Here is a 22,367-nt window from a genome sequence, read left to right as displayed (position 1 = left end):
AGGGTGCATCCCTATCCCACAGCCGCCAGGATTTTAATAGAAGGGTGCATCCCTATCCCACAGCCGCCAGGATTATAACAGAAGGGTGCATTCCTATCCCACAGCCAGCAGGGTTATAATAGAAGGTTGCATCCATATTCCACAGCCGCCAGGTTTATAATAGAAGGGTGCATCCCTATCCCACAGCCGCCAGGATCATAATAGAAGGGTGCATCCCTATCCCACAGCCGCCAGGATTATAATAGAAGGGTGCATCCCTATCCCACAGCCGCCAGGATTATAATAGAAGGATGCATCCCTATCCCACAGCCGCCAGAATTATAATAGAAGGGTGCATCCCTATCCCACAGCCGCCAGGATTATAATAGAAGGGTGCATCCCTATCCCACAGCCGCCAGGATTATAATAGAAGGCTGCATCCCTATCCCACAGCCGCCAGGATTATAATAGAAGGGTGCATCCCTATCCCACAGCCGTCAGGATTATAACAGAAGGGTGCATTCCTATCCCACAGCCGCCAGGATTATAATAGAAGGGTGCATCCCTATCCCACAGCCGTCAGGATTATAACAGAAGGGTGCATTCCTATCCCACAGCCAGCAGGGTTATAATAGAAGGTTGCATCCATATTCCACAGCCGCCAGGTTTATAATAGAAGAGTGCATCCCTATCCCACAGGCGCCAGGATAATAATAGAAGGGTGCATCCATATTCCACAGCCGCCAGGTTTATAATAGAAGGATGCATCCCTATCCCACAGCCGTCAGGATTATAACAGAAGGATGCATTCCTATCCCACAGCCACCAGGGTTATAATAGAAGGTTGCATCCATATTCCACAGCCGCCAGGATTATAATAGAAGGGTGCATCGCTATCCCACAGCCACCAGCATTATAATAGAAGGGTGCATCCCTATCCCACAGCCGCCAGGATTATAATAAAAGAATGCATCCATATTCCACATCCGCCAGGATTATAATAGAAGGGTGCATCCCTATCCCACAGCCGCCATGGTTATAATAGAATGGTGCTTCTATATCCCACAGCCGCCAGGATTATAATAGAAAGGTGCATCCCTATCCCACAGCCGCCAGGATTATAATGGAAGGGTGCATCCCTATCCCACAGCCGCCAGGATTATAATAGAAAGGTGCATCCCTATCCCACAGCCGCCAGGATTATAATAGAAGGGTGCATCCCTATCCCACAGCCGCCAGGATTATAATAGAAGGGTGCACCCCTATCCCACAGACCCCAGAATTATAATAGAAGGGTGCATCCCTATCCCACAGCCGCCAGTATTATAATAGAAGGGTGCATCCCTATCCCACAGCCCCCATGATTATAATAGAAGGGTGCATCCCTATCCCACAGCCGCCAGGATTATAATAGAAGGGTGCATCCCTATCCCACAGCCGCCAGTATTATAAGAGAAGGGTGCATCCCTATTCCACAGCCGCCAGGGTTATAATAGAAGGGTGCATCCCTATCCCACAACCGCCAGGATCATAATAGACGGGTGCATCCCTATCCCACAGCCGCCAGGATTATAATAGAAGGGTGCATCCCTATCCCACAGCCGCCAGTATTATAAGAGAAGGGTGCATCCCTATCCCACAACCGCCAGGATCATAATAGACGGGTGCATCCCTATCCCACAGCCGCCAGGATTATAATAGAAGGGTGCATCCCTATCCCATAGCGCCCAGGATTATAATAGAAGGGTGCACCCCTATCCCACAGCCTCCAGGATTATAATAGAAGTGTGCAAACACTATCCCACAACCGCCAGGATCATAATAGAAGGGTGCATCCCTATCCCACAGCCGCCAGGATTATAATATAAGGGTGCATCCCTATCCCACAGCCACCAGGATTATAATAGAAGGGTGCATCCCTATCCCACAGCCGCAAGGATTATAATAGAAGGGTGCATCCCTATCCCAGAGCCGCCAGTATTATAAGAGAAGGGTGCATCCCTATCCCACAGCCGCCAGGATTATAATAGAAGGGTGCATCCCTATCCCACAGCCCCCAGGATTATAATAGAAGGGTGCATCCCTATCCCACAGCCGCCAGGATTATAATAGAAGGGTGCATCCCTATCCCACAACCGCCAGGATCATAATAGACGGGTGCATCCCTATCCCACAGCCCCCAGGATTATAATAGAAGGGTGCATCCCTATCCCACAGCCGCCAGGATTATAATAGAAGGATGCATCCCTATCCCACAGCCGCCAGAATTATAATAGAAGGGTGCACCCCTATCCCACAGCCGCCAGGATTATAAGAGAATGGTGCATCCCTATCCCACAGCCGCCAGGATTATAATAGAAGGGTGCATCCCTATCCCACTGCGCCCAGGATTATAATAGAAGGGTGCACCCCTATCCCACAGCCGCCAGGATTATAATAGAAGGGTGCATCCCTATCCCACAACCGCCAGGATCATAATAGACGGGTGCATCCCTATCCCACAGCCCCCAGGATTATAATAGAAGGGTGCGCCCCTATCCCACAGCCGCCAGGATTATAATAGAAGGGTGCATCCCTATCCCACAGCCGCCAAGGTTATAATAGAAGGGTGCATCCCTATCCCACAGCCGCAAGGATTATAAGAGAAGGGTGCATCCCTATCCCACAGCCGCCAGGATTATAATACAAGGGTGCATCCATATCCCACAGCCGCCAGGATTATAATAGAAGGGTGCATCCCTATCCCACAGCCGCCAGGGTTAAAATAGAAGGGTGCATTCCTATCCCACAGCCGCCAGGATTATAATAGAAGGGTGCATCCCTGTCCCACAGCCGCCAGGATTATAATAGAAGGGTGCATCCCTATCTAACAGCCGCCAGGATTATAATAGTATAATAGAAGGGTGCATGCCTATCCCACAGCCGCCAGGATTATAATAGAAGTGTGCAACCCTATCCCACAGCCGCCAGGATTATAATAGAAGTGTGCATCCCTATCCCACAGCCGCCAGGATTATAATAGAAGGGTGCATCCCTATCCCACAGCCGCCAGGATTATAACAGAAAGGTGCATCCCTATCCCACAGCCGCCAGGATTATAATAGAAGGGTGCATCCCTATCCCACAGCCGCCAGGATTATAATAGACGGGTGCATCCCTATCCCACAGCCGCCAGGATTATAATAGAAGGGTGCATCCCTATCCCACAGCCGCCAGGATTATAATAGAAGGGTGCATCCCTATCCCACAGCCGCCAGGATTATAATAGAAGGGTGCATCCCTATCCCACAGCCGCCAGGATTATAATAGAAGGGTGCATCCCTATCCCACAGCGCCCAGGATTATAATAGAAGGGTGAACCCCTATCCCACAGCCGCCAGGATTATAATAGAAGGGTGCATCCCTATCCCACAACCGCCAGGATTATAATAGAAGGGTGCATCCCTATCCCACAGCCGCCAGGATTATAATAGAAGGGTGCATCCCTATCCCACAGCGCCCAGGATTATAATAGAAGGGTGAACCCCTATCCCACAGCCGCCAGGATTATAATAGAAGGGTGCATCCCTAGCCCACAACCGCCAGGATCAAATTGACGGGTGCATCCTTATCCCACAGCCCCCAGGATTATAATAGAAGGCTGCATCCCTATCCCACAGCCGCCAGGTTTATCATAGAAGGGTGCATCCCTATCCCACAGCCGCCAGGACTATAATAGAAGGGTGCACCCCTGTCCCACAGCCGCCAGGATTATAATAGAAGGGTGCATCCCTATCCCACAGCCGCCAGGTTTATAATAGAAGGGTGCATCCCTATCCCACAGCCGCCAGGACTATAATAGAAGGGTGCATCCCTATCCCACAGCCGCCAGGATTATAATAGAAGGGTGCATCCCTATCCCACAGCCGCCAGGATTATAATAGAAGGGTGCATCCCTATCCCACAGCCGCCAGGATTATAATAGAATGGTGCATCCCTATCCCACAGCTGCCAGGATTATAATAGAAGGGTGCATCCCTATCCCACAGCCGCCAGGATTATAATAGAAGGGTGCATCCCTATCCCACAGCCGCCAGGATTATAATAGAAGGGTGCATCCCTATCCCACAGCCGCCAGGATTATAATAGAAGGGTGCATCCATATTCCACAGCCGCCAGGTTTATAATAGAAGGATGCATCCCTATCCCACAGCCGTCAGGATTATAACAGACGGGTGCATCCCTATCCCACAGCCGCCAGGATTATAATAGAAGGGCGCATCCCTATCCCACAGCCACCAGGTTTATAATAGAAGGTTGCATCCATATTCCACATCCGCCAGGATTATAATAGAAGGGTGCATCCCTATCCCACAGCCGCCAGGATTATAATAGAAGGGTGCATCCCTATCCCACAGCCGCCAGGATTATAATAAAAGGATGCATCCCTATCCCACAGCCGCCATGGTTATAATAGAAGGGTGCAACCCTATCCCACAGCCGCCAGAGTTATAATAGAATGGTGCTTCTATATCCCACAGCCGCCAGGATTATAATAGAATGGTGCATCCCTATCCCACAGCCGCCAGGATTATAATGGAAGGGTGCATCCCTATCCCACAGCCGCCAGGATTACAATAGAAAGGTGCATCCCTATTCCACAGCCGCCAGGATTATAATAGAAGGGTGCATCCCTATCCCTCAACCGCCAGGATCATAATAGACGGGTGCATCCCTATCCCACAGCCCCCATGATTATAATAGAAGGGTGCATCCCTATCCCACAGCCGCCAGGATTATAATAGAAGGGTGCATCCCTATCCCACAGCCGCCAGTATTATAAGAGAAGGGTGCATCCCTATCCCACAGCCGCCAGGGTTATAATAGAAGGGTGCATCCCTATCCCACAACCGCCAGGATCATAATAGACGGGTGCATCCCAATCCCACAGCCCCCAGGATTATAATAGAAGGGTGCATCCCTATCCCACAGCCGCCAGGATTATAATAGAAGGGTGCATCCCTATCCCACAGCCGCCAGGATTATAATAGAAGGGTGCATCCCTATCCCACAGCCGCCAGGATTATAATAGAAGGGTGCATCCCTATCCCACAGCCGCCAGGATTATAATAGAAGAGTGCATCCCTATCCCACAGCCGCCAGGATTATAATAGAAGGGTGCATCCCTATCCCACAGCCCCCAGGATTATAATAGAAGGGTGTGTCCCTATCCCACAGCCGCCAGGATTATAATAGAAGGGTGCATCCCTATCCCACAACCGCCAGAATCATTATAGACGGGTGCATCCCTATCCCACAGCCCCCAGGATTATAATAGAAGGGTGTGTCCCTATCCCACAGCCGCCAGGATTATAAAAGAAGGGTGCATCCCTATCCCACAGCCGCCAGTATTATAATATAAGGGTGCATCCCTATCCCACAGCCGCCAAGGTTATAATAGAAGGGTGCATCCCTATCCCACAGCCGCCAAGGTTATAATAGAAGGGTGCATCCCTATCCCACAGCCGCCAGGATTATAATAAAAGGTGGAATCCCTATCCCACAGCCGCAAGGATTATAATAGAAGGGTGCATCCCTATCCCACAGCCGCCAGGATTATAATACAAGGGTGCATCCATATCCCACAGCCGCCAGGATTATAATAGAAGGGTGCATCCCTATCCCACAGCCGCCAGGGTTAAAATAGAAGGGTGCATTCCTATCCCACAGCCGCCAGGATTATAATAGAAGGGTGCACCCCTATCCCACAACCGCCAGGATTATAATAGAAGGGTGCATCCCTATCCCACAGCCGCCAGGATTATAATAGAAGGGTGCATCCCTATCCCACAGCCGCCAGGATTATAATAGAAGGGTGCATCCCTATCCCACAGCCGCCAGGATTATAATAGAAGGGTGCATCCCTATCCCACAGCCGCCAGGACTATAATAGAATCGTGCATCCCTATCCCACAGCCGCCAGGATTATAATAGAAGGGTGCATCCCTATCCCACAGCCGCCATGATTATAATAGAAGGGTGCATCCCTATCCCACAGCCGCCAGGATTATAATAGAAGGGTGCATCCCTATCCCACAGCCGCCAGGATTATAATAGAAGGGTGCATCCCTATCCCACAGCCGCCAGGATTATAATAGAAGGGTGCATCCCTATCCCACAGCCGCCAGGGTTATAATAGAAGGGTGCATCCCTATCCCACAGCCACCAGCAGTATCGGACACAAGCCAAGACAACATCAGAGAAGATTAAATGAGTTCACATTTTGCACTTAAAATGCAACCACCAAATCAGGACAATCAACGAGAGAGATCACAGCGTCACGTTTCCACGCCGTGAAGGAGATAACGATGACAATCATAGGGAAGAGGGATTGACGTCATGGATTACAGAATAGTCGCAGGTCCGTCCACAGAATGAAAACGTCTTCCTTGTTTAGCGAAAAGGCAAATGTAAAGTATAAAGTAGAATCAACTCTTCAGGATCACTCAATGATTCCAATCAATGAAGATTTAAGCAAGAGACACCATTACTTCCACCGTCTCACCTCAACAACACACAAGCTGTCGGGAACCTAGGCGCCGGTCCGGGGGAATACCTGTGCCACCTCAGTCACCTACAACTCCAAACGACAAACATCGAGAAGGGGGAAATCCAGGAGCAGTGGCCAGTGGTCCCAAGCATCACTGACATTGAAAAGACAATATGGCGTGCATCATCAAATCTGATGCACCCAGCATGTAAGTCAAACATCCCAACGCATGGCCACCAATGTTCAAACATACTGAGGCCAAACATACTCCAACATACTTGGAGTATAGTGTTCAATTCTGGTCGCCACACTACCAAAAGGATGTGGCGGCTTTAGAGAGGGTGCAGAAGCTGTTTCTGAGGATGTACCATTCAAAACCGAGAGTATCTGTAAAGGGAACATGTTGCATTGCAGCCATCATGCACCACGGCGAGAACCCACACAGCAGATTCTGTCCCAATACAAACAGGGCCAGACTCCATCGAAAAAACACTCAGTAGAAACTGTACCATTAGAAAGAGGACCCCATATCATTGAGAACCCACTCAGCAAATACTGTACCAATAGAAACAGGGCCCCACCTCATCGAGCCCCCACTCAGCAGAAACTGCACCAATACAACGAGGACCCCGCCCCATTGAGAACCCACGCAGCAGAAACGGTACCAATACAAACAGGGCCCCACCCCAACGAGAACCACACAGCTGAAACTGCATTAATGCACAAAGGTCCCCATCCCATCGGGAACCCACTCAGCAGAAACTGTACCAATACAAACTGGTCCCCTCCCCATCGAGAGCCCACTCATCAGAAACTATACCAATACAAAGAGGGCCCCACCCCATCGAGAGCCCACTCATCAGAAACAGTACCAATACAAACAGGGCCCCACCCCATCGAGAACCCACTCAGCAGAAACTGTACCAATACAAACAGGGCCCCACCCCATCGAGAACCCACTCATCAGAAACAGTACCAATACAAACAGGGCCCCACCCCATCGAGAACCCACTGCAGCAGAAACAGTACCAATACAAACAGGGCCCCACCCCATCGAGAACCCACTCAGCAGAAACAGTACCAATACAAACAGGGCCCCACCCCATTGAGAACCCGCTCATCAGAAACTGTACCAATACAAACAGGGCCCCACCCCATCGAGAACCCACTCAGCAGAAACTGTACAATTACAAACAGGACCCCACCCCAGTGAGAAAACACTCATCAGAAACTGTACCAATACAAACAGGGCCCCACCCCATCGAGAACCCACTCATCAGAAACTGTATCAATACAAACAGGACCCCACCCCACCGAGAACCCACTCATCAGAAACTGTCCATATACAAACAGGGCCCCACCCCATCGAGAACCCGCTCATCAGAAACTGTACCAATACAAACAGGACCCCACCCCATCGAGAACACACACATCAGAAACTGTACCAATACAAACAGGGCCCCACCCCATCGAGAACCCGCTCATCAGAAACTGTACCAATACAAACAGGACCCCACCCCATCGAGAACACACTCATCAGAAACTGTACCAATACAAACAGGACCCCACCCCATCGAGAACACACTCATCAGAAACTGTACCAATACAAACAGGACCCCACCCCATCGAGAACACACTCATCAGAAACTGTACCAATACAAACAGGGCCCCACCCCATCGAGACCCCACTCATCAGAAACTGTACCAATACAAACAGGGCCCCACCCCATCGGGAACCCGCTCATCAGAAACTGTATCAATACAAACAGGACCCCACCCCACCGAGAACCCACTCATCAGAAACTGTACCAATACAAACAGAACCCCAGCTCATCGAGAACCCACTCATCAGAAACTGTACCAATACAAACAGGGCCCCACCCCATCGAGAACCCGCTCATCAGAAACTGTACCAATACAAACAGGACCCCACCCCATCGAGAACACACTCATCAGAAACTGTACCAATACAAACAGGACCCCACCCCATCGAGAACACACTCATCAGAAACTGTACCAATACAAACAGAACCCCAGCTCATCGAGAACCCACTCATCAGAAACTGTACCAATACAAACAGGGCCCCACCCCATCGAGAACCCGCTCATCAGAAACTGTACCAATACAAACAGGACCCCACCCCATCGAGAACACACTCAGCAGAAACTGTACCAATACAAACAGGACCACACCCCATCGAGAACCCACTTATCAGAAACTGTACCAATACAAACAGGGCCCCACCCCTTCGGGAACCCACTCATCAGAAACTGTACCAATACAAACAGGATCGCACCCCATCGAGAACCCACTCATCAGAAACTGTACCAATACAAACAGGGCCCCACCCCTTCGGGAACCCACTCATCAGAAACTGTCCCAATACAAACAGGGCCCCGTCCATCCAGAACCCACTCATCAGCAACTGTCCCAATACAAACAGGGTCCCATCCATCGAGAACCCACTCATCAGAAACTGTCCAAATACAAACAGGACTAAACCCTATCGAGAACCCACTCGTCACAAACTGTACCAATACTAACAGGGCCCCACCTCATCGAGAACCAACTCATCAGAAACGGTATCAATACAAACAGGACCCCACCCCATCGAGAACCCACTGATAAGAATTTGTACCAATACAAACAGGACCTCACCCCATCGAGAACCCACTGATCAGAAACTGTACCAATACAAACAGGGTCCCACCCCATCGACAACCCACTCAGCGGAAACTGTACCAATACAAACAGGGGCCCACCCCATCGAGAACCCTCTCAGCAGAAACTGTACCAATACAAAGAGGGCCCCAACCCATCGAGAACCCACTCTTCAGAAACTGTACCAATACAAACAGGGCCCCACCCCATCGAGAACCCGCTCATCGGAAACTGTACCAATACAAACAGGGCCCCACCCCATCGAGAACCCGCTCATCAGAAACTGTACCAATACAAACAGGGCCCCACCCCTTCGGGAACCCACTCATCAGAAACTGTCCCAATACAAACAGGGCCCCGTCCATCCAGAACCCACTCATCAGCAACTGTCCCAATACAAACAGGGTCCCATCCATCGAGAACCCACTCATCAGAAACTGTCCAAATACAAACAGGACTAAACCCTATCGAGAACCCACTCGTCACAAACTGTACCAATACTAACAGGGCCCCACCTCATCGAGAACCCACTCATCAGAAACGGTATCAATACAAACAGGGCCCCACCCCATCGAGAACCCACTCATCAGAAACGGTACCAATACAAACAGGGCCCCACCCCAGCGAGAACCCACTGATAAGAAATTGTACCAATACAAACAGGACCTCACCCCATCGAGAACCCACTGATCAGAAACTGTACCAATACAAACAGGGTCCCACCCCATCGACAACCCACTCAGCGGAAACTGTACCAATACAAACAGGGTCCCACCCCATCGACAACCCACTCAGCGGAAACTGTACCAATACAAACAGGGGCCCACCCCATCGAGAACCCTCTCAGCAGAAACTGTACCAATACAAAGAGGGCCCCAACCCATCGAGAACCCACTCTTCAGAAACTGTACCAATACATACAGGACCCCACCCCATCGAGAACACACTCATCAGAAACTGTACCAATACAAACAGGGCCCCACCCCATCGAGAAACCACTGATCAGAAATTGTATCAATACAATTATGACCACACCCCATCGAGAACCCACTCATCAGAAACGGTATCAATACAAACAGGGCCCCACCCCAGCGAGAACCCACTGATAAGAAATTGTACCAATACAAACAGGACCTCACCCCATCGAGAACCCACTGATCAGAAACTGTACCAATACAAACAGGGTCCCACCCCATCGACAACCCACTCAGCGGAAACTGTACCAATACAAACAGGGGCCCACCCCATCCAGAACCCACTCATCAGAAACTGTACCAATACAAACAGGGTCCCACCCCATTGACAACCCACTCAGCGGAAACTGTACCAATACAAACAGGGGCCCACCCCATCCAGAACCCGCTCATCAGAAACTGTACCAATACAAACAGGACCCCACCCCATCGAGAAACCACTGATCAGAAATTGTATCAATACAATTATGACCACACCCCATCGAGAAACCACTCATCAGAAACTGTACCAATACAAACAGGGGCCCACCCATCGAGAACCCTCTCAGCAGAAACTGTACCAATACAAACAGGGCCCCACCCCTTCGAGAAACCTCTCAGCAGAAACAGTACCAATACAAACAGGGGCCCACCCCAGCGAGAACCCACTCATCAGAAACTGTACCAATACAAACAGGACCCCACCCCATCGAGAACCCACTGATAAGAAATTGTACCAATACAAACAGGACCCCACCCCATCGAGAACCCACTCATCAGAAACTGTACCAATACAAACAGGGTCCCACCCCATCGACAACCCACTCAGCGGAAACTGTACCAATACAAACAGGGCCCCACCCCATCGAGAACCCACTCATCAGAAACTGTACCAATACAAACAGGGTCCCACCCCATCGACAACCCACTCAGCGGAAACTGTCCCAGTACAAACAGGGCCCAGCCCATCGAGAACCCACTTATCAGAAACTGTACCAATACAAAGAGGGCCCCAACCCATCGAGAACCCTCTCAGCAGAAACTGTACCAATACAAAGAGGGCCCCAACCCATCGAGAACCCGCTCTTCAGAAACTGTACCAATACATACAGGGCCCCAACCCATCGAGAACACACTCTTCAGAAACTGTACCAATACAAACAGGGCCCCACCCCATCGAGAACCCGCTCATCAGAAACTGTCCCAATACAAACAGGGCCCCAACCCATCGAGAACACACTCTTCAGAAACTGTACCAATACAAACAGGGCCCCACCCCATCGAGAAACCTCTCATCAGAAACAGTACCAATACAAACAGGGCCCCACCCCAGCGAGAACACTCTCAGCAGAAACTGTACCAATACAAACAGGGCAGCACCCCAGCGAGAACACTCTCAGCAGAAACTGTACCAATACAAACAGGATCCCACCCCATCGAGAACCCGCTCATCAGAAACTGTACCAATACAAACAGGACCCCACCCCATCGAGAACCCACTCAGCAGAAACTGTATCAATACAAACAGGGCCCCACCCCATTTTGAACCCACTCAGCAGAAACTGTACCAATGCAAACAGGGCCCCACGCCTTCGGACACCCGCTCAGCAGAACCTGTACCAATACAAACAGGGCCACGCCCCATCGAGAACCCTCTCAGCAGAAACAGTACCAATACAAAGAGGACCCCACTCCATCGAGAACAGACTCATCAGAAACTGTACCAATAGAAACAGGGGCCCTCCCCATCGAGAACACACTCATCAGAAACTGTACCAATAGAAACAGGGGCCCACCCCATCGAGAACACACTCATCAGAAACTGTATCAATACAAATAGGGCCCCACCCCAGCGAGAACCCGCTCAGCAGAAACTGTACCAATACAAACAGGGCCCCACCCCAGCGAGAACACTCTCAGCAGAAACAGTACCAATACAAAGAGGACCCCACTCCATCCGGAACGCACTCAGCAGAAATTGTTCCAATACAGAGAGGGCCCCAGCCCAGCCGATTCCAACTTCATGGAACAAAGAGGATTGACACACTTTATCCAGGTTCTGTCTTGCAAATACACTAATCAACAGGTTCCTGGGACAGTACGAGCCGTGTAAGCGAAGAAAGCCAAATACGAAATGTGGAACAGGATGAAATGACGGATTAGAAGATGAGCAGAGGCGTAGCTCCCAAAATACAGCCGTCATGCGCACAGATCACATGACCCCATGACATTTTTAAATATCCCTGCACATTCAATAATCTTCCAGGCATCACATTTTTCAGCCCTCTCCCTCTCCATTAGGCTTCATTCTTCTCCCTGATCCAATCCTGTATTTCCCTTGCCATCCAGCGTTCTCAGTGCATCTGGTCACACCCTTCACCTCTCCCTTCACATTTGCTGTGCAAATAACTCCCACTGCTCAGATGTGCATTTTCCGACAAGTCGTTCCTGCAATCCAATTTGGCCATCTCCCGTTTTCCCTAATTAATCGTTATTTCCACAATTCAGGACCTTTATTTCTGTAACATCTTTATCTTTTTCCGAACTGCCTGATATCTAACTGAGTTATGGTAACTGTCACAAAAATATTCCTCAGTGACGTTTTTGCCACCTGCGCGGCTTCATTCCTTAAGACTCAGTCAAGTCCTGCCTCCTCGACTGTAGGATGTTGCACTTTCTGGTTCCAAAAGCCCTCCTGAATGCACTTTACGAATTCTGCCTCATCTAAGATTTTCAAACTCTGAATATCCCAATTAATATTTGGGAAGTTCCAATCACCTACCATTATTACACTATTGTATTTACTCTTCTCTGAGATTTGCCTCCAAATCTGCGCTTCGATCTCTCCCTGACTGTTTGGAGATGGACACACCCAGAAAGGCGATTACCGTCTTTTTGTTTTCATGTTTCACCCATACCACCTAATTTGAGGGGCCTGCTAAGACATCATCCGACCTCACTGCGATAATTCATTCGTTGATCAATGTTGCAACACCAGATCTTCTACTATGCCTCCCCCTACACCCGTCTAACCAGAAGATGCTGTACCCGCAATAGTGAGCTGCCAGTCCGACTTCTCCCTTAACCCGAGTCTGGATTCTCAGATTTTGAGACCATGTGCCGACGCCGGCGTGGAAACAGCGGTGTTTTACAACAGCAAAAATGGCGCAACAGCTGCACCGATTCAGCAACTCTAAATGGGCTAGCAGCATCGCCACGTGGAACACAATCAATTCCATACAAAACTATGCCGGAGTCGCAGGGTGCGTCACTTAAACAATCCCCCCCCCCTCCCCCCCCCCCACACACCGTCCCATCAACAAGGTGGCTGGAAGGAGAGCAGCGCTATGATTCAGGGCCGCTGAGCTGGACACCCTCATGGACGCCGCGGAGGAGAGGCAGGTGACCCTGTGCCCTAGCCCGGGAGAAAGGCCGCCAGGCCCCGCTGTTCGCCGTACCTGGGCGCAGGTGGCAGTCGCCATCAGTGCCGTGGACAAAGTCACCCGGACTGGCATCCAGTGGAGGAAGAAAAGTCACGGCCTCCTCAGGGTGGCCAGGTAGAGAAGGCAGCGCCTTGCACTGCGCACCAACCCCGACCACCCACACACCCGTAAACCGACCACTCCATCCCGGGCGACAACCGAACAAAGACACTGCCCCACATCCAAGTAACCGTGCCAGCCGTCATATCCGGGTGTCCTGGTCACTGAGGCCACCATCTACCCTGCTCCTGGGCTGCATACGTCGGACCGTCAAACCATTTTTCTTTTTGTGACCCACCCCCACACCCGGGGGGGGGGGGGACCACAAGACGTGCGGCCCCTCACTGTGCCAGGGCAGACTTACCACGCAAGAGCAGAGGGATCTGGACATTGTCAGTAGCCCGGCGGAAAGGGAGGTCACTGAGGCAGAGTTCGGCGGCGGGCGAGGAAGTGGGACTCCGCTCATTTGCATATCCCCAAGTTAATGTGTGGATCCACAACCCCCTCACCGCACCACACCCTCACAGTCCCCCCCACCCCCCTCGCACACACTAGATCCCCTTCACCCCCCAACCCAACACCCCCGCCTTCCAACACCACCCCACCCCAACCACCAACTTTCTTCACGCCACACCCCCTCCCATCCCCATCACGTCCACCCCCACGGACCCCCGACCCACTGTCTAATCAAAATGTCGTCTTGTGTCTTACAATGCCTGCCGGAGATGGTGCTGGTGCATCCGGTGCCCCCGCTCCCAGCCCGTGCCAGAGCCAGTGCCGCCAGAGCGCTGACAGAGAGAGCAGGCTGAACACCAGCACCCCCGTCCGAGACTCAGAACTTCCCAGAGCTCGGGTCGGAGGAGGACACGGAATTTTCGTCATACCTGCCCGCTACACCCTCCAGCATCACAGAGACTATCACCTCACATGGTGAAGGGGCTCCTGGGACACTATCTGGTGCGCACCAAACATCACATTTGGTAGAGTAGGTGGAGGTAGGAGCGGCCGAGGGGTAGGAAGGTTGAAGGGCAAGCAAGTCCCAGGAAGCATTTGCTGTTCAGACGGGTGCCAGGTTCTCGAGTATCCTGACCCAGCCACGGTGCAGGTGCAGTTAGAGACACAGGGACTAGAGGAGGGCATGACGGCGGGCATGCAGCACCTGCAGGCGAAGGTGGATGAGTCGATCTGTGTGCAGGAGTAGGGCATTGTGCCGATCATGTGTGCGACACAGGCTGGAACCGCACGGGTGGTGTCCCCGGTGGGAGCATTGGGGGCGATGGTTTCGGCCATGCGCATTCTGTGCAGGTGGTGGCCGAGGCCAGGGACGGGCTGCCCTCTCTCAGGTGCCACAGGCATCTGGACAGTGTAGCGGGGCACCTCAGCGTGGCCCAGTCCGTGAACTTCAGATCGTAGCTGGGAACGTCGGCAGCATTGATCATACGCTGGCCGGTGTGGCACAGACACTGGGCGAGGTGGTCTTTCCCAGGTGGAGGTGTCCCAGTCCCAGCGGGATGTGTCACAGTGCCAGAGGGAGGTGGCCCAGACACAGAGGGAGGTGGCCCAGACACAGCGGGAGGTGGCCAAGACACAGAGGGAGGTGGCCCAGACACAGAGTGAGGTGGCCCAGACACAGAGGGAGGTGGCACTGACACAGCGGGAGGTGGCCCAGACACAGCGGGAGGTGGCCCAGGCACAGAGTGAGGTGGCCCAGACACAGCAAGAGGTGGCCCAGACACAGAGTGAGGTGGCCCAGACACAGCGGGAGGTGGCCCAGACACAGAGTGAGGTGGCCCAGACACAGAGTGAGGTGGCCCAGACACAGAGGGAGGTGGCCCAGACACAGCTGGAGGTGGCCCAGACACAGCGGGAGGTGGCCCAGACACAGAGTGAGGTGGCCCAGACACAGCGGGAGGTGGCCCAGACACAGCGGGAGGTGGCCCAGACACAGAGTGAGGTGGCCCAGACACAGAGGGAGGTGGCCCAGACACAGCGGGAGGTGGCCCAGACACAGAGTGAGGTGGCCCAGACACAGAGGGAGATGGACCAGACCCAGAGGGAGGTGGCCCAGACACAGCGGGAGGTGGCCCAGACACAGCGGGAGGTGGCTCAGACCCAGAGGGAGATGGCCCAGACACAGCGGGAGGTGGCCCAGACCCAGAGGGAGATGGCCCAGACACAGAGTGAGGTGGCCCAGACCCAGAGGGAGGTGGCTCAGACACAGAGGGAGATGGCCCAGACCCAGTGGGATGTGTCACAGTGCCAGAGGGAGGTTGCCCAGACACAGAGGGAGATGGCCCAGACCCAGAGGGAGGTGGCCCAGACCCAGAGGGATGTGTCACAGTGCCAGAGGGAGGTTGCCCAGACACAGAGGGAGATGGCCCAGACCCAGAGTGAGGTGGCCCAGACATAGAAGGCGGTGGCCCAGACACAGAGGGAGATGGCCCAGACACAGAGGGAGATGGCCCAGACCCAAAGGGAGCTGGCCCAGACGCAGCGGGAGGTTGCCCAGACACAGAGGGAGATGGCCCAGACCCAGAGGGAGGTGACCCAGACGCAGAGTGAGGTGGCCCAGACCCAGAGGGAGGTGGCCCAGACACAGAGGGAGATGGCCCTGACACAGAGGGAGGTGGCCCAGACACAGAGGGAGATGGCCCAGACCCAGAGGGAGGTGGCCCAGACCCAGAGGGAGGTGGCCCAGACACAGAGGGAGATGGCCCAGACCCACAGGGAGGTGGCCCAGATGCAGAGTGAGGTGGCTCAGACACAGAGTGAGGTGGCCGAGACATTGTCTGATGTGGCACAGACCCACAGGGTGGTGATACCGTCGCAGCGTGATATGCTGGAGCCCCAGACGGTGATAGTCCTCTCCTTGTGCTCCATGGCCGTGAGCGTACAGACACTGGCCGAGACCAGAGCGGGCCTCAGGTCTGGCAGTGCCAGGTGGCGGGGAGACCTCAGGGAATTGCTGCGCTCATACCCCGTCCGATGGAGTAGCCGTGGTCCATCGGGCACCCCGAGAGAGGATGTGGTGATGGGGCCCGCACCAGTGACTCCCGCAGGGGAGGTGCCAGAACACCGCGGCATTTCGGGCTGCCGCTCCTGTTCCTGGTGCATCTGGTGGGCAGTGGGCAGAGCAGGACGGCACCACGCACACGGACACCCGAGCACCGGACAGGCCCATTTAGGCCGCGTCACCTCAGGCTCTTGTCACAGGGCAGGTGTTACAGCCGCGCGCCTCCACTCCTGCTATATCGTCTGGGAAACCAGCTAGGCGTAGCGTGAGGGCCCGTCAGGCTAGAAAAGTTAGACACCAGTTACGTTGGCATGGGCGCAGGGTAGAGTTCAGTCATGGGGCAAGGGCACAGATTCTATATATTTCTTCACAATAAACACCTGTTAACATTGCTAATTCATGTCTCGGTGTTCTGTCCGAAGGGAGTGGCGGTGGGCTGGTACGGGCAGGCCCAGGCAATGGTGGGCGGAACCGTTGAAGACCCTGTTGGAGGACCATGCTTCCCACCCACACTCCTTCCAACCCCGCCCCCTGCCCCGACCGTCTCCAGCACTCCCACTCCAGGGATTCGACGGGACCGTGGACTGGCTAGCCCGCATGCAGGGATCACCCAGGTGGAAGGTGGAACTGTTGTCACGTGACAGACATTGTCATACGATGCGGAGCGCAAGCTCATCTCAGAGTGGGTTGTCATCATCCTCCATCCCATGGAGCAGACACGCTGTCACTGCCAACCCAGTGCCCCCGGCTCGGACCGCCGCAGGTATTTATAACGGAGGAGTTTTCAACTGGATGGTTTGGAGTTGTGGAAAGTGGGGGTGGGGGAGGGGTGGAGGGTGGGGAGCGGAGTAGGTCTGGAATGTGGAGTCCATTACGCTTGGCCTGTAACCTCCCGCCACTCCATCCCTCCTAGTGGCTGCACTTGGAGCCCATCAGAGCGTCCCGTTCACGTTGGCCCTGGTGATAATGTCGCGCGGCCTCCCCGCCTGCCTGAGCCCCATGTCCATCGCATCGGCCTCCTCCTCCGCATTCTCCTCCTCATTCGAGACCTGATCTTCCTCCTCATCCTCATCATTGCCTCGCTGTTGTGCTATATAGTGGACGATGCAGCAGGCCACCGCGATGCGGACAACTATTTCGTCATCATACTGCAGGACCCCTCCAGACGGTCCAACCACCTGAAGCACATCTTCCGGAGGCTGGAGCACCGCTTGAACACACTCCTGGCCGCTGTATGGGCGGAGTTGTAGCGGATCTCCGCGTCGGTCTGTGGCCTCCGGATAGGTGTCATCTGGTACCGATGCCCATGATTTGCCCAGGAGCCAACCGCCCAGCCGGGGAGGGGTGCCCACCGGACACGTTAGGAATCAGCGAGTGTGCCAGGATGAAGGAGTCCTGCACACTGGATAAAAGCAAATTACTGCGGATGATAGAATTTGAAACGGAAGAGAAAATGCTGGAAAATCTCAGCATGCGTGGCAGCATCTGTACGCCTCTCCCTACAGATGCTGCTGGACCTGCTGAGATTTTCCAGCATTTTCCATTTCGAGTCCTGCTCACTGCCCGAATATCGGGTGTAGAGGTGTACGGTGTGTAGCTGATGGATACAGACACCTGGAGGTCCTTTGAGTGGTCCCCCCTTCGGTTAATGTACAGCAGCCTTTTATCCGCAGGTGCCATGGAGGGACATGCATCCCGCCTTTCGCCCACTGGCTCGGGCCTTTCCCAGCGATGGCAGCGAGCCCCTTCTGCCTGGGCATCCTTGTGGGTACGGTCCATATGGAACTGGATGTTTTGAGGTGCCTTGAGATATAGGGCGTCCGTGACGGTGCGGGCGCATCTGTACACACAGATCTGTGAGATCCCAGCCCGGTCCCCACTCTTCGAGTGGAAGGACCCCGACACGTAATTGTTCAGTGCGACCGTCACCTTGACGGTCCCGGGAGTGGGTGTCCTCCCTCATACCCCCGAGGTGCCAGGTATGCCATCGTCGGGCAGATGTGTCGCACTGTCTCTCTGCTCATCCGGAGTCTCCGACGGCATGCCTGATCTGCCAGGTGGTGCCGGTAGATACGAGGCGTCTTGCACCACCTCAATGGCACCTCCTTCTCCTAGGCCCGTTGGACGGCAGGCCCTCCACCCTCTCCGGCCGCCACCTGCCCATCTGTAGCCCGTTTCACTGTTGGCCGTTCGCTGCTGCACGCTCCGCTCCTGCAGCTCCCCCTCCACTCGAACAGGCTCCCGTTCTCGCGGTCACAGGGCATCAGAGAGCTGCGACCACCACCACGGCTGCGAGCATTGCTGGTTGAACGCCAAACGCCATTGTCTGCAAGGGGTGGAAGACCAACATGTTAGCATGACGCATAATGCTGTGCCCAACGAGGTTCCATGGACTACAAGATGGCCCCGGTTAGCACTGCGGGCCCAGGCCATAAGACCATAAGACCATAAGACATAGGAGCGGAAGTAAGGCCATTCGGTCCATCGAGTCCACTCCGCCATTCAATCATGGCTGATTTCAACTCCATTTACCCGCGCTCTCTCCATAGCCCTTAATTCCTCGAGAAATCAAGAATTTATCAACTTCTGTCTTCAAGACACTCAACGTCCCGGCCTCCAGCGCCGTCTGTGGCAATGAATTCCAAAGACCCACCACTCTCTGGCTGAAGAAATTTCTCCTCATCTCTGTTCTAAAGTGACTCCCTTTTATTCTAAGGCTGTGCCCCCGGGTCCTAGTCTCCCCTGCTAATGGAAACAACTTCCCTACATCCACCCTATCTCAGCCATTCATTATCTTGTAAGTTTCTATTAGACCTCCCCTCAACCTCCTAAACTCCAATGAATATAATCACAGGATCCTCAGATGTTCATCGTATGTTAGGCCTACCATTCCTGGGATCATCCGTGTGAATCTCCGCTGGACCCGCTCCAGTGCCAGTATGTCCTTCCTGAGGTGTGGGGCCCATAATTGCTCACAGTATTCTAAATGGGGCCTAACTAATGCTTTATAAAGCTTCAGAAGTACATCCCTGCTTTTATATTCCAAGCCTCTTGAGATGAATGACAACGACAACGACAATGACAAGGCAAAGCATGTCCCACATGCAGCCCCGCATCAATGCCCCGTCGGTATCTGGAACCGTCACTGCCCCCAGTCCTGGCGCCCGTTGCTGCTGCCCGGCGTACCATTGGTTGGGACTGCCGGCCCTGAGGGCTGCCATGGCTGTGACCCTGGATGGTCCCGGTTAACTGGCGGCTGGTTGGGCGGGTTTTTTGTGTTGTGCGGGGTGGCGCTGTGGCGGGGAAACTTGCGAGAGTGCGCCCACCCATACATACGGTGTCACTGCGTCAAACCAGCGCCTACCGTCAGTTTGGTGTCGGAAGCGATGCTCCGCCCAATCTTGTTGCCAGGTTTCGGCGAAGGCTAACTAAGAATCCCGCCCCAGATGTTGATGCCCCGACCCACCACCCTCACCCCGGTGCCAGATGCCCCATCATCTGGCTGATATTTTGCACTTGCCCCTTGCTCAGCCGGAGTCTACTACGGCATGCCCGGTCCAGCAGGTCCTTTACTGACCGGCACTGTGGTACACATGTAGCCTGATGCCGTGCCTCCTACCCTACTCCTCCTCGGCCTCTTGGGCGGCCGGTTCTCCATCCTCACCGGCTGGCTCCTGTTCTTCTGCGGCTAGATCCTGTTCTGTATGGTCCGTCTCCAGCAGCTCCTGTCCGAGCCTCAGTGCATCCTCCTGGGCTGCGGCGGCCAGGATGGAGGCGACCGTGCAAGCTTGCATTCCCAAGTCTGTTATCTGCAGGGGGTGTAAGGCACACCGGTTAACATGGTGCATACACTCCGCCCAACCACGTCCACCGGGCTACACGGTGGTCGCGGCTTTCTCTGCAGCTCCTTTCCCCGCATCTGCCTCCCTCCCCCATCCCCATGCACCAGCCGCTCCCTCTGGCGCGCAGTCCTCAATCCCCCTCGCTCTGACGGTGCCCAGTCACAGTGCCGGCCTCTTGCCCCAACACCTTTCCCAGTGCCAGGGATCACATTGACTGGCACTACATCTGACAGACCTACATTCAGGTGCCCTCATATATGGGCACCGGTGCCCATGGATCTTGGGTAGGTCGTGTGCTGCCCACATCCACGATGTGTGGCTGCCAGTTGGGAGAGGGAATGTTGGCACGGTGAGCGCTGGGGTGCTGGGCAGCGGTGGTGCGTATTACGCTGAGGTGCAAGGTTGAAGACTGCAGTGCCGGAGTGCCCCCCCCCCCCCCCCAGCGAGCCATGCCAGTGCCACCCCACCCAAGCCAGCCCTAGAAGTGTCCTTCCCGCTAGGCAGCCCTGTCATTAACCCCCCCCCCCCACCGCCACACCTAGCCTAGACATTTCCCCGCCCCAGCCAGCCCTGATATTTCCCCGCCGCCATTCATCCCTGCCAGTGCCTCACCCATTGTGTGCGCTGCGAGTGCACTCCCCTGCCAGCTTTGCCAGTGACCCCGTCAGCCCCGCCAGTGGCCTTCCTCACACCAGCCATTGCCCCCTCAGCCAATCCTCCCGTGACCTCCCTTCCAGCCCTACAGGTGACCCCCCCCCGCCCACAGTGAGCCCTGCCTGTACCACTGTACCCAGCCAGCCATGCAAGGCGCCCCCCTCCCAGACAGCTCTACCAGTCCCCCAAAGCCAGCCCTGTCATTGACGCCTCAGCCAACCCATGGTCGTGACTCTGCAGGTCAGTCCTATCAGTTTGATTGGCTGAATGTTTTCCACAGGTAATATGTCGAATTCCCTGATTGGCTCTCTGGGCTGCGAGTCAGAGGTTCGTTCTCCTGGTTAGCTTCAGGTTGTTTGCAGGCAGTACGCGCGTCGTCTGACTGGCTGAAGCCATTTCTGGCTTGCTGGCGGAGCATGGCCGGGCTGGCTGTTGCGGCGCGCTGGCAGGAGGACACTGGCACGGCTGGTTGTGGGGGAAAGGGCGGGAAGGGTTGGCTGAGGGGCTGTTGGTCAGCGGCTGCAGCTCCTTATTGGCGGAGCGGCTGTCAGACAGCTGCTTGAGCTTCTGACTGTCTCAGGGGCTGTTAGTCTGTTTTATTTATTGATTAATTTAATAAATGATGTAACCGGATATTTCACCGCAATTCTGATCTGCTCCCTGAATCGGGACTGAGTCACTACATAAATAAATGTATTTGTACAGCAATTTAAATCCAGTAGCATGAATCCAACTGTTTGTAAATTGTATTGAGGAACAGTGAGGTGAATAAAATCTGCTAAATCTAAATAGAAAAATTTAATAACAGACGCGGTCCAGAGGAGGATGAAAGCTCCAGAGATGCTGAAGAGTAAAATCATTGACTTCCTTCTGCTCTCCATCTCTGGGTCGGTGCGATTATCTCCCTGACTCTGAGCCCTCAGTGTCTTCCGGACTCGACTGGTGAGCAAAATGTGTCTGACTGTCAGAGCGTTGATCAACAGGATTGAGAAGAATGGTATCAACGGGGTTAAAACCTGATCAAACCAGGAAAACACAACCCATCTGGGGTCAGTCCAATAGCTGCTCTTTATCCAACACTCCCACTGGACATTGTTGATTATGTATCCAGGTTCATGCTTGAAGTACCAGGGGATGTTTTTTACACAGAGCAGGAGGCTAGCGGTTGACAGAACAACAGCTGCAGTGGTGCAATATTTCCTTTTCAGTTTCTGGCAGCGAATGGCCACAAATCGATCAAAGGAGAACATGAG

Source organism: Scyliorhinus torazame, chromosome 20 (assembly GCF_047496885.1).
Source record: "Scyliorhinus torazame isolate Kashiwa2021f chromosome 20, sScyTor2.1, whole genome shotgun sequence".
Classification (NCBI taxonomy): domain Eukaryota; kingdom Metazoa; phylum Chordata; class Chondrichthyes; order Carcharhiniformes; family Scyliorhinidae; genus Scyliorhinus; species Scyliorhinus torazame.
The sequence above is the reverse complement of the archived record's forward strand: the minus strand, read 5'-3'. Positions refer to the sequence as shown.